We start from the raw sequence: 18,297 nt of genomic DNA, 5'->3' as shown, positions 1-18,297 counted from the left end.
GACTCGCACGCATGTCAGAGTCCTTGGTCCATGTTTCAATACGGGTCGAATGGGGAGCCCACTGGCCGATGGCGCTTACAATGGGGTGTGTGTGTGGGGGGGGAGGGGGGGGGGCAAATTCGACCGATGAAAGGCTAGATCTCAGTGGATCGTGGCAGCAAGACCACTTTATCACTTACAATGTCGCGTCACTTATAAGTCGTCTGCAAAAGATTCTATCCACCGTAACGCGGAGTTGTAATCAAAGGCAACCGTTTCGCGGTATATCCACCACGAGGGTTGCATCTAAGACACATGCCCGTGGGGGCGAATGCCCCTACGAAAGGTCAAGATGCCAACGGTGGACAAAGGCACTACTTGCTAGCTAGGATTCTGACTTAGGTATTCAGTCATTATCCAGCACATGGTAGCTTCGCGCCACTAGTTTTTCAACCAATCGTGATGAGCAATTGTGTGAATCAACGGTTCATCTCGTACTAGGTTGAATTACTATCATGGCACTGGCGCGATCATCAGTAGGGTAAAACTAACCTGTCTAACGACGATCTAAACCCAGCTAAAAATCCAGAATACAAACCTAAACACAAAAATTCAAAATCTAAATATTTTAAAACTCACCAAAACTTGGACTATCACCAAGTAAATTATAACTATAAAAGAAATAGACATAAACCTAGAACTAAAAAATTAAATTAAAGGTCAATAATTCAGGGAGAGGCTCCAGAATAGCTGGCACATCCAAAACTAACCTACCCGATAGGGTAACCCTAACCAACCTACCCGACAGGGTAATCTTAACCAACCTACCCGATAGAGTAACTAGGGCTAGTTAAAAGGGGTTTAAGTTTAACTTGAAAAATGGTACTGGTGAAGTTTTGGATGATAGTACGTTAGGGAAGCTTAGTCTATGCATGTCTAGGATGATATGACTTCGACCTGGTGCATTTGGCTAAGTGGAACTGACCGAAGCTACCCTTTATGGATCCTAACCAGTTAGATCAAGGTTTTGTACTAAGTCCAGTGGATAAAACTATTTGGAAAACCTAGAAAGTATAGTTACTTTAATGATGTCCGAGTGACTCACCATAGCCCAGAAGTTTATCCAGAGAATGTCTATTTGTTGAACCTAAAGTTAAACCTGAATCTAACACAGTTTAAAAACAAACCCTAAAATTGAAACTAATTCATCTCACAAAATTATAGAATTCCTTAATTGAAAACATAGATCGAGTGAGATGACTAAAAACCAAAAATGGAATGGAATTAATTTAAAATTAAATTAATTAAAATTAAAATTAAATTAATTAAAATTAAAATTAAAATTAAAATTAAATTAATTAAAATTAAAATTAAAATTAAAATTAAATTAAATTAATTAAAATTAAATTAAATTAAATTAAATTTAGATTAATTAAATTAAATTAACATTTTAAAATTAAATTTTTTTTTAACTTAAAAAATTTACATTAAAATTAATTTTTTTAACTTAAAAATTTTACTTTAAAATTATTTTTTTTTAACTTAAAAATTTTACTTTAAAATTAATTTTTTTTAACTTAAAACTTTATTTTTAAAATTAAACTTAAATTTTTTTTAAAAATTTATTTAAAAAAAAAATTTAAACTTAAATTAATTTTTTTACTTAAAAATTTATTTTAAAAATTAAACTTAAATTAATTTTTTTTAACTTAAATTTTTTTTAAAAAAAAATTAAACTTAAATTTTTTTTAACTTAAAATTTTATTTTAAAAATTAAACTTAAATAACTTTTACTTAAAAATTTAACTTAAATTTTTTTAACTTAAAAATTTATTTTAAAATTAAACTCAATTTTTTAAACTTAAAAATCTATTTTAAAATTAAACTTATTTTTTTAACTTAAAATTTTATTTTAAAATTAATTTTTTTACTTAAAAATTTATTAAACTTAATTTTTCTTTAATTTAAAAATTGTTATTAAACTTAAAAACTTTCTTAAATTTTTTTTTCCTTTTAACTTAAATAACTTTAATTAAAAAAAAATCAAAACCGGAGTCAAAAACTAGGGCCTAGCGCCCCTGGTATACTGACCCGGGGCGCCCGGAAGGGACTCCGGGCGCCCCGCCCTACTTGACCCCGGGCGCCCAAAGCCCCCTATATATAGGGGGGTAGGGGCGCCCCCTCCATTTGCACCACAAAATTCTCACTTTCATCAAGGCTCCTTCCGAGCTTTATTTCGAGATTGATTAAAATTAAATTTTACTTCGTTCTGCGGTTAATATGCTGTTGCGAATCAACCGAGGTCGTCATTTCTAAATATATTTTGCGATGGCTCCTCGGTAAAATTCTTGTCTTCTGTGTAAATTTGTTTTGTTTGTTCTCTTTAATTAGTATAATTAAACCAGCCACAACTAAACCAATTAATTTGCTTTTCCATATCCTAATCAAATAGATCATTTATATTCACCCCCAAAAAGAATATAGTAAGATAAGATTGGAAATAAAACTTATATTAAAATGAATTACCAAGTAACTGCTCTATATTGTAGCAGTTTACTATCTAATTAGCTGCTACACGTTATAGCAGCATAATTTCCACGTATCTGCTCCACGTTGTAGCATGTTAGGGTCCAAGTTGCTTTAATAGCGTGTCGTATTTAGGATATGTATATTGTAGCATAAATCTTTGAGTGTCCCTAGAATGACCACTCATAACTGGCATCAACCCTAGAATGATCACTCAGAGCAGCCATCACACATATGACTACACATAGCTGTCATAAATCATGACCCGTGACTAGTTGTCTTTTATGTTGCTTTGTCAGAAAGGTATGTGTGGGATCGTGACTATACCTGATTTCCCTATATAATAGAGGGTCGCAACGTCCATGAATGTCACAAAGGAAAACGAGCAACAGATTCATGGATTGGCCACATTTTCTCGCCACCATCTTCGTCATTCCTTTCATGTCATCCTCTATAAATCTTGAAGTGTATCAAGGTCCCAAATCGGGAAAGCCAAAGTGGTCAACTAGCCTTCCACCCTCTAGAGTATGGTTCCATACTCGTAAATGTATTTCCTTAATGCGAACACCATCGTCTAGCTCCCATCAACATACGCGAATGATGGTCGGCTACTCATGCAAAGGTCTCACTTCTGCCTTAAATCGTGTGTGCACGACAAAGGGCTTCTTCGTCGCCCTGAGGAATCCTCATGGAGTAGGATTCTCTCCTCCTCGGATTTTACCCATCCTCGACCAAGTGACATGAGGGACATGGAAAATAACAACATGGTGTATTGTGTTCAGTACACTGAGTACGTTGATCAAGGGTGATCGTTTATGGAGATTACTGTGGATGCAACTCGACCATTACGAAAATGACATAATCGGTGAGAACAATGTGAGCACTCCTAGGCCTTCTGACCACTGTTTATATTAAACTTATGATGTAATCGAAATGTAATTGTATTCACAATATTGTCAATAAAGGAATAAATGTAATTATAGCTACTACACTGTTTTCTTATAAGTAGCTGCTACATTATCTATGAACTACTGCCAACTAGCTGTTGTGATTATTCTGATTTCTGTAACATATTGTCGCAGCTCACAACTGTGGAGTATCTGCTATAAAGGGAAGCATCTAATTCGCAGTAACTGCTACACGTTGTGGTAGCACACATATCGGGAGCAGCTGCTACAATATGTAGCAGCTAACCACAGTAACTGCTACACGATGTGGCAGCTCACGTGTCTGTGTGATTACTTCGAAAATGTATAGCAGCTAATCCATAGTAACTGCTGCACAGTTTAGCATCTACTCTTGAGAAGCTGATACATGTTGTAGTCGCATCTGACAACTACCTGCTGTAAGGTGTTGCAGTAAATGCTACAGCATCTAGCAGCTTGTAAGTGAGTTATACGTTATCTGATAAACCGTGTAGAAGCTCAATGTAGGTGATCTAAATAAAAAACTGAGATCAACAGACAGACTAACATCTTATTGAGCGTAAGCGAAGAAAGACTCGGAGACTATATTTGGATTTGATATACATGAATAAAATTGTATACTATTATGATTTACAATACAACGTACACAACCTGAAATTTCATGTTTTCCAACAAATGGATGGTCGCGTTAATAGGTGTTTTGGTGCCTCGAGGAGGGACCGGATTGTTCCTCCCACCCTAGATAAGGTCGTGTGACTGAATAACATGCTGGATAAAGATGAGACGCTTGCTCCATCCGACTACGTTTATTAGACTTACCTTCCCTGGTCTGGGAAAGAGAGCCTATCTTCGACTTAGCTCGGTTTAATTCATATTGCAATGACTTTATTTGACCTGCTTGCTGCTCCAAAACTTGCTGTTGTTGCGATATTAGTCGACCATCTGCTTGAATCTTCTTTGTGAGGATGGTGATCGCTGAAGCATGCTTCAATCCTAGGTCATCTAGTTCGGCGGTCCTTTGCTTTAAGTCCAAATAGGCTTTTTCCTTTAAGGCGACCTCGGCTTGAATCTAGGAATGAGTAGCAAAGAGACACAACTTAAGGTCACCCTGATGTGAGCGATGAAGATCCAGAGCTTGCATCGCCTCTACTAGGGATCACTCTTTCTCGGATAATAGTTGAGGCCAAGCTTGTTCAAAATTTGAATTCATACCTCTTGACTATAAAGTGCAGGAAAGGATGAAGACAGAGAAGGTGCAGGAGAAGATGGAGAAAGAAAAAGTGTAGTGATATCAACCAAATGTAAGGACGCTATAAGTTATAGTAGCTACATCAACATTTAATCACTACACGGCTGTAGCAGCTACCTGTCCATGAAGCTGCTATAACGTGTAGCAGCTACATGATAAGTCATCATATTAGTATTGATCCTGTCCGAACACTGAATCAACGGACGCTGGGCACGTGGCGCTCTCGGCGGCTGACGTGGATCTTCGACTGGTTGCACGAACCTCTGGCGGACCTGCACAGAAGTCAGGCCGGGAAGGGGTTCCCGGCGGCGACCCTCCGACGCTCAAGTCAGGCAAAGCTCAATAGAGAAAAAGTGGCTCCAAAACTCGTAGAGTGCGTACCTCCGGCGAAGGATGAGGGCCTTTATATAGGCTAGCGGAGAAGCGAGTGCACACGTCTCGAAGTGTGCAAGTGTCCTCAGCCCATACCCTGGTAAGGGCCTGTCAGTGAGCTTACCTGACCCCATACCGCTACAGTCCAAGCACGTCTTCGATGGGACAACGGAACCCCCTGTGATAAGATTCGGAGTATGTCTTACATGCGAAACATATCTGTTGTCAGAAAAAGATGTCACTGGTCCTTTTGTCCTTACTCCCTGGAGAGAGTCCGACCGGCCGGCTAGCTTCCGCGACATCCGGTCGGACGTATGCGATGGCTTACTTGGAGATCACGTGCTTTTGTGGGGACTATTAGCAGTATGTCACCTTGTGGCTTTGACCGAGCGTGCGGTCTGCTCGGCCCTGCGATCTTTTCCACTGAGCGCCGGAACCCTGACTTCCGATAGGGCGCCTTTAACCATCAGCCAGACTCCGGACGGCCGGTCGGCCGGTCGGACCCATGCATCTCCGGACGGACACCTACCACTTTGATTTCCCCGTGGCGTTGACTTCGCCGGATGGGGTCCCCTGTTCTTACCACCGGATCAAGTATCTTCATTTTCTATAAGATATTGCCCCTAAACATTTTATGTGCGCCTGTACATCAACTGGGTAAAAATTGATTTTTAAATTTATTTTTCCTACTATACTACACCGAGTGTGCTTTGCTGCTACACGTGCTAGCAGTTACTTCGACACATAACTGCCACAAGCTGTAGCAACTAACTGTCAATGTCGCTGCTATGGGTAGTAGTCTATTGGGAATGTTAGTTGCTACAACGATGAAGTAGGTCTTGCTTCGACAAATACCTTATTACTGTCCGCTGTAGCAATTAGGCAGTAGTTGCTGCTACACCTTCCTTTTTTTTTTTTTGGTTACCCTCGCAATTGCTAAAACGTTAAAGTCTAAGTCTATTTACCCTGTTGACAAAACTTGTGTGGACATATGACATCTACTAAACAGTAATAAGCTCGGGAGTAGGGGCCATCGCTTCGCCTCCTTGGAAACTAGTTATAATTATTTTTCTTTGGCTTGTGTTCATTGGATCTCTTCACCTCCTTTGAAACTAGTTATAATTATTTTCCACGCCCTGCAATAGCAGAAATGCATTAAAGAGCAACTTACATGGAAACCATAGTTAGCAGCAAAGATCATATTGCATGGAAAGAAAAACCAATAAAATACGAAAACTGTGGAAAAAATGGAGCCTATTTGATGTCAAAAGCACCATCTTCAAAAACAAACCTTTATTTATTTATTTATTTTTTAAAAAAATGTTCTATGAGAGGATTTTGTTTCATGCTCATGGATTAATTGGCATTTGGAATATCTAGAAGACATTGAAGTTATTCTTTGTTGACTGTTAAAATATCTGTGTAAATCCTATACCATAATAAAGGCCGTATATTCTGTCTACATATATAGGGAGAAACCTGTTTCCAATTCAGTGCAGTCTCTTTAAGGTAGTTTATGCTCTCTTCCTTTTTGGCTGCAAAAAATTCCTTTGAAGGTTAAGAAAAAATATGAATCATAACTAAAAGAGTTGATTGGAAATTTTGATTCTTGCAAAGCCTATAAAATAGAAGTGCTTCTGCTTAATGAAAAAGACGCTATCTATTTACAATGTAAGATATAATACCTGTCACCAAGGTAAAATACGCCATTGTTTTTCATTATATCCCCATCTAGGGAGATAGCTCCATCACTTATATAAGGCATAGCACATTGCATACCAGATCTGGTTTTATACACTTGCAAGAGAGAAAATAAGCTATAAAAGAGAGTCACACGAAGGCCAAGTCCATTAGGTGTGATGTAAGCCAAGTGCATACGGTCCAGATCAGTCATATTAACAGCAAAACCTATAAATTCAGGTGGAGTTTCCCCATTAGCTAGTCTTGGCTTCAGCAAAGCAAGTCTCCTCTGTAGATCCTCAGGTATAAATTCACCAACATAAGGTCTGGAAAAAGAGAAAAGGAAATCAAAATTCAAATCCTATGCAATACATTTTAACCAGGAAAAGGTGGTAGGGTATGATTAATTCAATTTATAAATACTTGCCTCAAATTCTCAATACAATAGACGAGATATCTTGCTTGTATATTTCGTGCAACAGAGAGACCAAGTCCATTAAGACCAGATCTTCTCTCTATCATGCCATCCTTATTATATTTCTCAAGAGCCATAACACTTTCATATGTCTTGCAAACTACAGCCATCAAATTCTCCAAGCCTAAGTACTCTGATAAAATCCTGCAGAGAGTTACATAAGGAACATGCTATCAGAAATCTCTTGTAATATGCTCCCAGATGGCTAGTGGTCAGTCAACAAAATTAACCTGAGGATTGACTAAATCACTTGACCTGCTAAGGTTATCGTCATGCACTTTCCCAAGTGTTGCTACTACACCCAGCACATCCTTCGTCAATGGTAACTTTGCTGCTAGTGGACAATGATCAAGTTTTATAATACCAGCCACACTTCGATCTTGCTTAGTATGTTTTCAACAGTACGATTTTCAGATTTCTCAAGAGATACAATGCTGTTTTCAGTTTCCAGAGCTCTAGAATGATATTGGCCAAGTTCAACTGTGGAAAATTCCTTTATCAGGGCACAGGACTACAACAAAACATTATGCAACAGTATCAAAAAAGAACAATTCAACTATCAGAGTGCAATCATCAAAGAGAAGAAGTTTTATCGATGGACATAGAATAAGAAACATTGTTATTTTATTTGGTTCTAGTGCTAAAGGAAGATAGATATTCCACCTTGCAAATCTAGAATCGATTCATCAATTCCATCAATCTGAGCCTTGAGAAATTTCAGGTTGTCCTCATGATGTTTAATTTTCAGTCCCAGTTTTTGTAGCTCTTCTTCTAATTTCTGAAAGATTAAAGATAAGAATCATAATAGGGGTCCATAATCACATATAGTTCAAACAAAAAAAGTTTGAGAGTATTGAGAACTATCAGAGTTGATATATAGGCAGCGAACCAGAAAAAAATCAACATCTAGAAGAAGTATAAGAAGATATATTCAGAAACAAGCCCATATTATAATGCAAGTAGAACAAAACAACAATTCAAAGTTTAGACATTGCTAACCTGCGAATGGCTCATTATGGTGTCCATGTTTAGGAAATCATCTTCACGGATCTCTTTCTCCGGCATTGCATGAACCAACAAAGTTCCAACAGCAGATCTCTCTTCTTGCGCTCAGAAAGAGCACCACCACTTATGAAAATAAAACGTAGTTCGAGAAAAGTTATAGCCCTAGACACAAATCGCGACGCTAAATCATTCTATATATTTCATATGAGGCGGAAATCGTCAACCTGCGCTGCATCCCTAAAATTCACAAAACCTAAAATAATACGATGGGTTTGAACTTTCAGAAGGCGGAAGCAAGCAATGACCTCGGTTTCTTCCCGAAGGCGCAATGGTCGATCAAAAATCTTCCCTCATCAAATATCATGCTTCGTCCAGTAAGAACTAACGAGAAAGACGAAGACCGATCCGAGATTGCAGAAGAATCAACGGGAAGCGGGACAAAGGTAAAGAAGGGAAGCAAATTGGGGGTAACGATTCGGTGGGATCTGCTTACAGAAGATGATAGAAACTCGTCGTCCGAAGTGAGGAGGCAAAGGATTTGTTATTTATTTATTTAAAACGCGGCCATGTTTACCATGTTTAACATTTTTACTAAAGTAGGAAAAAAATAATATGGAATTAACTCCGCCCATGATGATCGGTCATGGCCGGTCCCAAGCCCGGATAAAAGAGGAGGGTTGCATTAGGTTGCTAGCCAACGTTAAACTATAGCAAATGTTTAATGAATGAATTCATTAAACTATTGTGATAATGTTAGGTTGTTCCCCGGAAAGAACGTGTTGCAGGGTCCGACTGTAACGTCTTGGCAATGACCGCTACATCTTTAGAACTTGGGTGTTGTGATAAATATGCAAGAGTTCGCGTTACAGGGTCCGACTGTAACGTCTCAGCAAGGACCGCTACATCTCTATGAGAACTTGGGTGTAGTGTTAAATAGGCAAGAGTTCTCACACCATAAGTTAGATAAGAACAAATATGATAAGAAAACTAATAATCTAAGATTTGGAACATGGAACATAGGAATTCTCACTGGTAAATCAATGGAGGTAGTAGATATGATGATTAGGAGAAAAATTAGTATTTTGTGTGTACAAGAGACAAAATGGACAGGTGAGAAGGCAAAGATAATAGAGAACTCGGGTTTTAAGTTATGGTATACTGGAAAGAGTAAAGCAAGAAATGGAGTGAGTATTATTGTAGATAGTTTGTTAAAAGATAAAGTTGTAGAAGTAGTTAGAAAAGGAGATAGAATTATATCCCTTAAAATAATAGTGGCAAAATAAACTATGAACATAATTAGCATATATGCACTACAAGTAGGATTAGATGAAGCTACCAAATTAAAATTTTAGGAGGACTTAGATAAAATATTACAAAATATTCCATCAAATGAAATGATTTTAATAGGAGGTGATCTAAATGGACATGTCGGAGTGAAAAATGAGGAATATGAGAGAATACATGAGAGTTATGGATTTGGAACGAAGAATAAGGAAGGGAATAATGTGAAACCAGATTGTGTTGCCACTCTGTTCACTTCAATAGTTTACCTTTATTTTCATAGGAGGTGATCTTTATTTTCATAATCTGTTCAACCAGATTGTGTTGCCACTCTGTTCACTTCAATAGTTGACTTGCGAACTCCAGACAACATTATCTCTATAGCAAATTAAAACACTTCATTGTGTTTACTTGAAGTGTGTGAGAGGCTACTTTGCCTCCTCACACTGTGTGAAAGGTTGTTTTACCCACCAACTTCCTGAGATCAACAGAAGAATAATGTGAAATTTACTTTGAAACTGTCTTTTAGCCTGAGAATGCTAAAGTATCTTAGGAATCTTGTCAAGGAGGTTCCATGGCATGCTTGTGATATGAAGTTGTTGCATGATGTCGTAAGCTATGTTGACAGATTACCATCCTTGTTTAAATTGAAGTTTGATTTTCTTGATGCAATATGGACTTTGAAGAGAGCACTCATGGGTGACATCCTTCTTTTTTTTAAAAAAAAATATTAGCTTAACTTTATGTATGCATTGGCATGATATGGGATGACATTTTTTTTTAAAAAAACCCAACTTTATCATTATGTGAGATTTGAGTTTTTTAAACCAACTTTTTAAATCTGAGATTTCAAATCACCATAGTTATTTAATTATTTAATTGTCAGTATCTAAGGCTCTTTTATCATTATGTGATTGTAAATTTTCTTTGAATTATATTTTCTTATGAATATGATTAACTTTATCTATTTAACTTTTTGTTAATGACCCTTGTTCTCAGTTGTAGTTATAACTCATTTATTCATTGAGTATATCAATTTTTTTATAAAAAACTACAATTCTTTTGATATTCTTGCAGATTCCCATCAACACCAAGTACTCGTCTGCCATCTACTAGACCCTGGATGCAAAATATCCTACAAGGAATATTAGAAGCTATGCTACACTGCACTTCTTTCAAGTAAATTGTAATGTTCCAACCCCGAAAATCAGATACATCTAATGGATCTCGTCGTAACCCAAAAAATCTATTTCCATCATCTGTTGATTTATTCTTATAGACTAGTCTAGTCTTTGATTTTTTTTACTTTGTTTTCTCTTGTATCGTATGATTATATACGAATATCTACTTTGTAACTGAATTCTATCATTTTTGTATGAATTTAGCTTAGCTTATTAACTATTATTATGTCAAATTTGAATATAGACATATCAATTATCTTCGATTTTTTTTAATCATGTTGACAGTAGTACCATCATTTTAGGAATTATGTAAATAGAAAATAATAGTAGTTTAGGTTGATCATAATTTTGTTTCTATAGCAAGGTCAAATAAAAATAATGATTTTGTAAATATAAAAAGAATGATTTTGTAAATAGGAAATTAAATATGTTTTTTTTATTTAAAAAAAATAACGCTTTCAAAATATTACAAAAGTATTGTCTTTATCAAAAATAACAATATTTTTAAAGTGTTACAAAAATATTATCTTTACAAAAAAACGACAATACTTTTAAAGTATTATCTTTGAGTGAACTTTTAATAACAGTATTTTGAAACAAACAAATTTACTGGAGTTTCATTTAGAAACCCAATGGAAGACCAAAGCTAACAATTTCCATGAGGATCAGCATGGCTCGAGCAAACTAGTCCTAAATACTGTTAGCACCAAAAGTAGCTAGAGGGGGGAGGGGGGGTGAATAGCTCGTCGCGTGCCCGGTGTTCGGCGTTGCTTGTTTCTTCGAAGATGTGCAGCGGAAAATACAGAAACAACTCACACAACGCTAACACGGTTGGTTTACTTGGTATCCACCTCACAAGAGGTGACTAGTCCAAGGATCCACACCTACACACATCCTCCACTAAATAAAACTCTCCTTTATGGTAACTACCAAGGGCGGAGAAGCCCTACAAGACTCAATACAAGAAGAAGAAAGGGTAGTAAAGAAATACAAGCTTACAAGCTTACAATGAGTGCACAAACCCTAACCCTAGTTTCTTCTTCTTGCTTTGATCCACCTCTTGACTTGGAAGAGCCTCCAAGAATCCTTCAAGAACTGGCGATCTCGAGCTTGAGAAGTGCTGTGGAGGAGCTGGTGAAGATCTAAAATGAATCGGTGAAGGAGTACCGAAGACAACGCTCGCCTGCGGCTCAAATACGACTCAACGGTCGGATCCCGATCGATTCGATTTTTCCCAATCGATCGGGGAGGCTTTGGATAGATCCATGGATCAATCCAGAGCGCCTCTGTGCTCTGGAAAAGCGCCTGGATCGATCCACGGATTAATCCAGTGCTTATCGCGCGAAGCAGCAGCGTCCCAATCGATCCACTAATCGATTGAGACCTCTGGATCGATCCACTGATCGATCCAGAAGCTTTCTGTTCGCTGGGAAAGGTCTGGATCGATCCACTGATCGATCCAGCACTTGGTTTTTGCCCAAAACCAAGTCCCAAACCTCCCAAACCAACATCCGGTCAACCTTAACCTGTTGGTACGTCATGCCTAACATCTAGTCACTCCCTTGACCTGCTAGGACTCCCTCACCAAGTGTCCGGTCAATCCCTTTGACCCACTTGGACTTTTCTTTCATGCCAAGTATCTGGTCACTCTCTTGACCTACTTGGACTTTCACCTAGCTTCACTCACTAGGGTTTTCAATCTGCCTAGCTTCACTCACTAGGTCTTTCACACTGGCTTCACTCACCAGGATTTTCCTTCTGCCTAGCTTCACTCACCAGGACTTCCATCTGCCTAGCTTCACTCACTAGAATTTTCACCTGGCTTCACTCACCAAGATTTCCATCTGCCTAGCTTCACTCACTAGGACTTTCACCTGGCTTCACTCACCAGGATTTCCATCTGCCTAGCTTCACTCACTAGGACTTTCACCTGGCTTCACTCACCAGGGTTTCCTTCCAGTCAAGTATACCTACTTGACTCTTCTTCATTCACACTGATCAGTCCCTAATCAGAATCTCCCCATATGAACAACTACACCTGCATTGTCCATGTGTCTACATGTATTGTCAAACATCGAAACTATGACCAAGACTTAAGCTTGGTCAAACCAGTCAACCTTGACCTAAGGGATATTGCACCAACAATCTCCCCCTTTTTGATGTTTGACAATACCTTTTAAGTTTGGACCATTCTGAGTTAAGCTAATTCCATAGCCTTAACTCCATTCATGCCAAAGTATGAATGTTGGTTCCCTTCATTCTCCCCCTATGACCTCCCCCATAGGTAATGAAGGCCTAAATTAAACCACACATTCTCCCCCTATTGGCACACATCAAACCATCTTTAAGCACACATCAACCCGTGCCTCAAATTTGGGCACACATCAACAAATTCACTTGTGGAAAACTCTCCCCCTGAAGAGTTGCTCATCGTTGTTCACAACTTCACTCGTTGTGATCAACACGATAATGAAGGTCCCATACCCTTCATTATCCTTAACCCTACATTCTCCCCCAATGTAGGCAAATGCCCATCCTTGAGCATTATCCACTTGAAACCACTTGAACAATGAGGATATCCACTCCCCATTAAGGTTCAAACGCTCAACCTTGAGCATGTTCTTAACGAAAGGTTAATCACCTTCCAAGGTTCATGAAAAATAATTTTTATGTCTTTAAAGAGTCCCTCCCCCTAAAGACATGGTGGTAACTTCTGTCATTGCACCAACAATGACTTGGAACCCCTAAAACTTTAGGGAACCCAATTTTAGAAGTTTAGAGGTTCAAATATTTAAAATTTGAATCAAACCTCAACCTAAACTTCAACTTAGCCTTCCTTAACCAATTCATCCTTGTTTTCTACACGAAAACACCCGTTTTATGTATACAAATGTATTTTCAGGGGTTTGGAATGGTTACTTAGACTAAAATATGTTCAAAATGCTGAAAATAAGCTTTCCCAGCCAAAATCAGCATCTTCAATCGATTGGAGTTGGGTTCCAATCGATTGAACCCTGCTGAATCGATCCACTGATCGATTCAGTCTTCTTGGATCGATCGGCTGATCGATCCAGCGAGCTTCTGCTTGCGAGAAATGCCTTCTCAATCGATCGGCTGATCGATTGAGACACTCCAATCGATCCACTGATCGATTGGAGGCCTGAAATTGCTGAAATTCCATTTCAGCCAATTTCAGAAATCCCTAGAAAATTCTACAAAATTCTAAAAATTGTAAAAATTTGTGTAGACATTATTTAGGGTATACTTTATCATGGAAAAATAGTTTTCTAAAAAAATACTTCATATTTTCAAAGATTTGACACAAACTTGAAAAGTTATAAAAACTTTAGTGTTTTCTTCAAGTTTGTGTCTAACTATTCAATGATGATTACTATCAAAAGATAGCCTTCACCAAGGTTTTCCAAAAGCATTTTAAAAATATTTTCAAAACCAATATCCCATCATGTTCCTTGGGCTTAATGCACATGACTTGTACATTAACTTTCCCAATGATGGAAAAACACATAACTATGTGTTTTGATGAACTTAAAACTCAAAAGAATGCACTAAATCAACATATTGAGTTTTTGTTCATCATCCTAACATCTCACTTGTATCTAATGTGCACTAAAACACATACAAGTCATCTTATAGGTCTTTGTGAGATGTGAAATTTTGGTTTTGCCCTATTCTAGGGATCATGCATATCTATCTAGGCATTTTAAAGATATTAGACATCCACCTAGGATGTCATTTGGTATACCTCTTGATGATAACTGCCATTTGTCCTTAATTTTAAGGAAATAACATAATGCATGATAATGTTATGGCATACATCAAAAAGAAATAATTTTCAGACGAAAATTTCCTATAATTACATGATGTATGTATGTCATGACATGGTATTTTTGAATTTTTTCATAATAAGTCATGAATGCACAAATAAAACATGATGTCATGGCATATAATGGGCAACCAAACATGGCAAGATTTAGCATAATTAAAATATACCTAGATTATCTATCTAAGTATCCTTAACCCTTAGCTAATCCTAAAGCATAAACCCTAGATTGCCCAATTTCCTTAAGAAAATGCCAAAACCCAACTTGACATTTCTTTAATCTCTTGAATTAATTATGCCAATTAAAAATTTAAAACATTCCTCAAATGTTGGCATATTACATTTTCCCATAAGAGTAATCACTTTAAATTAAGGCTTGGATTTGCCTTAAATTCCTAAGACAATACTAAAGTCCCAATTTGGTATTTCTTAACACTTGATTTCTTGTGTCATTTAAAGTCATCTCAAATTTCTTCCTTTATAGCACATTTTACTCTTTCCAAGAGTAACAATAAATCCATTTCATTTTCAAAGGTTAACAAAAACCTTGAAAACGCTCCTTGAGTGTCAATTTCTTCAAAGTTGGGTTAACTACCCTTCTTCTCAGAGTTGACACTCTCTAACCCATCTATGGGATAGAGAAAATGCTCCTAGGAACCCAAAACCTATTGGTGCTCCTTTGATGCTCTAGGTATTCACTAGGGATAACTTCCCTAAATACCTTCCTAGTGACCTTGTTTGGCTTCTTAGAAGTCTTGGTCACTTTTTCTAGGTCAACTCTAGGAATTGCTTCCCTTGTAACCTTCTTTGTGACTTTCTTAGACTTCTTAGAAGTCTTAGTCACATTTGTTGCAAAAATACTCTTAGGGATAACTTCCCTTGTATTTTTGGCTTGACCACTAGACCTAGGGTTGGTTCCATAACTATATGGAACCCTATTGTAAGAGATTACATCCTTCTTAGCCTTTGGTTTGTATCCCAAACCCCTATGACCATTAGATGACCTTTGTGCTCCTAGACCTAAGCTATGCTCATTTTGCCCTTTTAGGATATTTTCCATCCTTTTTAGGGTCTTTTCCATTTTATCAAGCCTTAACCTCAAGACTTGATTTTCTATCACTAAGTCCTTAGTTTTTGGTTTTCCATTAAATTTATGAGCATTTTTATTTCTAGGCTTGTAGCTAAGGTCCTTAGTGTGATTGCCTAGATTTTTATCTACCTTCCTAATCCTAGGTGTGGTAGTTTTAGCATGGTAAGCTACATTATTTTCCTTAATTTTACCATGCTCTCTATTCTTATGATAAATAGCATTAAAATGATATAAGTTAGAACTAGCATGCTTTTTACCATAATGTAAAGGGGTATGCTCAATAAAAGTTACATTCCTTTTTACCTTAGAGGCTCCCCCTTGACTTGAGCTTCCTCCTTGAGCCTTGACCATCTTCTTCCCCTTAGGGCATTGACTCCGGTAATGCCCCTTTTGATTGCAAGAGAAACACACAATGTGCTCCTTGCTCTTCTTTGTTCCGGGGATGGTCTCCTTTGGCTTCTCCTTGCCCTTAGGTGCCACTTGGCCCTTCTTCTTGGCCAATTTAGGGCACTTGCTTTTGTAGTGCCCATGTTCCCTACATTCAAAACATATAATATGATTCTTATTATTAATTGAACTATTTATACCTTCTTGTGTAGGGGTGACATTTGCTCCTCCATTTGATATGAATGTAGAGGCTTCCTCTTGATCCGAAATCGATTTCCCTCCAATTGATTTATCTTGACTTGTGGAGGTGGAAGCTTTTTCATCCTCTTCTTCTCTTGACCCGGATGTGGAGGATTCTCCTTCTTCTTGACCCGGCGTCACCAAGGATCGCTCCCCCTCAATCCTAGAGGTGGAGGCTTCATCATCTTGAATATGAAACAAGGAGTATGCTCCCTCCTTGTTCCCTTCGATGCATTCCCTTGAGGATGAAGCTTCTTCTTCGGAGGTTGAGCATCTCTCAACCTCGGAGTCCTCCTCTTGGTCTTGCTCCAAAGAGTCACCCTCTCTGGATACTTCTTGCTCTTGTACAGTGGAGGGGATCTCTTCATGAAGCTTGGCCAATTTGCTCCATAAATCCTTTGCATCTTCAAATTCTCCAATTTTGCAAAGGATGGTGCTTGGCAATAAATTTACCAAAAGCTTGGTCACTTTGTCATTTGCCTCGCACCTTTGGACTTGCTCTGAGCTCCATTTGCTTTTCTTGAGAAGCTTGCCCTTGGAGTTTGTTGGAGCCTTGAAGCCTTCCATAAGAGCAAACCATTGCTCTATCTCCATCATAAGAAAATTTTCAATTCTTGATTTCCAAGAATCGAAGCTCGTGGAAGTATATGGTGGAGCCACCCTCGTGTCGAATCCGAGCCCATCTCGGAATTCCATTGTAGAAGTTGAGCTTTTGAATTTCTTTGACTTTGACAATTTTGCTTCAACTTCTTCACCCTCTAGCTCTTCTTGTTATGCTTGACCCTTCCGGCGATGATTCCGGTGAAGAGCGGCCTCGCTCTGATACCACTTGTTAGGACCAAAAGTAGCTAGAGGGGGGGGTGAATAGCTCGTCGCGTGCCCAGTGTTCGGCGTTGCTTGTTTCTTCGAAGATGTGCAACGGAAAATACAGAAACAACTCACACAACGCTAACACGGTTGGTTTACTTGGTATCCACCTCACAAGAGGTGACTAGTCCAAGGATCCACACCTACACACACACCCTCCACTAAATAAAACTCTCCTTTATGGTAACTACCAAGGGCGGAGAAGCCCTACAAGACTCAATACAAGAAGAAGAAAGGGTAGTAAAGAAATACAAGCTTACAAGCTTACAATGAGTGCACAAACCCTAACCCTAGTTTCTTCTTCTTGCTTTGATCCACCTCTTGACTTGGAAGAGCCTCCAAGAATCCTTCAAGAACTGGCGATCTCGAGCTTGAGAAGTGCTGTGGAGGAGCTGGTGAAGATCTAAAATGAATCGGTGAAGGAGTGCCGAAGACAACGCTCGCCTGCGGCTCAAATACGACTCAACGGTCGGATCCCGATCGATTCGATTTTTCCCAATCGATCAGGGAGGCTTTGGATCGATCCATGGATCGATCCAGAGTGCCTGATATGAAAACGCTGGATCGATCCACGATCGATCCGCCGCTTAATCCGCAAGCAGCGTCCCAATCGATCCACCGATCGATTGAGACCTCTGGATCGATCCACCGATCGATCCGTAAGTTCGCTGGGAAAGGTCCGGATCGATCCACGATCGATGAAGCCCTGGATCGATCCATCGATCGATCCAAAGACTTGGTTTTTGCCCAAAACCAAGTCCCAAACCTCCCAAACCAACATCCGGTCAACCTTAACCTGTTGGTACGTTATGCCTAGCATCTAGTCACTCCCTTGACCTGCTAGGACTCCCTCACCAAGTGTCCGGTCAATCCCTTTGACCCACTTGGACTTTTCTTTCATGCCAAGTATCCGGTCACTCTCTTGACCTACTTGGACTTTCACCTAGCTTCACTCACTAAGGTTTTCAATCTGCCTAGCTTCACTCACTAGGTCTTTCACACTGGCTTCACTCACCAGGATTTTCCTTCTGCCTGGCTTCACTCACCAGGACTTCCATCTGCCTAGCTTCACTCACTAGAACTTTCACCTGGCTTCACTCACCAGGATTTCCATCTGCCTAGCTTCACTCACTAGGACTTTCACCTGGCTTCACTCACCAGGATTTCCATCTGCCTAGCTTCACTCACTAGGACTTTC

The 18,297-nt window shown here is 38.6% G+C and overlaps 1 pseudogene; it reads right to left on the bottom strand.

Annotated features, from left to right (window-relative positions):
* Positions 1-6,670: 6,670 nt before the first annotated feature.
* Positions 6,671-8,272, bottom strand: LOC121969069 (annotated as a pseudogene).
* Positions 8,273-18,297: the final 10,025 nt, after the last annotated feature.

The sequence above is a fragment of the Zingiber officinale genome, chromosome 4A (assembly GCF_018446385.1).
Source record: "Zingiber officinale cultivar Zhangliang chromosome 4A, Zo_v1.1, whole genome shotgun sequence".
Classification (NCBI taxonomy): Eukaryota; Viridiplantae; Streptophyta; class Magnoliopsida; order Zingiberales; family Zingiberaceae; genus Zingiber; species Zingiber officinale.
Note: the sequence above shows the minus strand (reverse complement) of the source record. Positions and strands in the feature narration are given on the sequence as shown.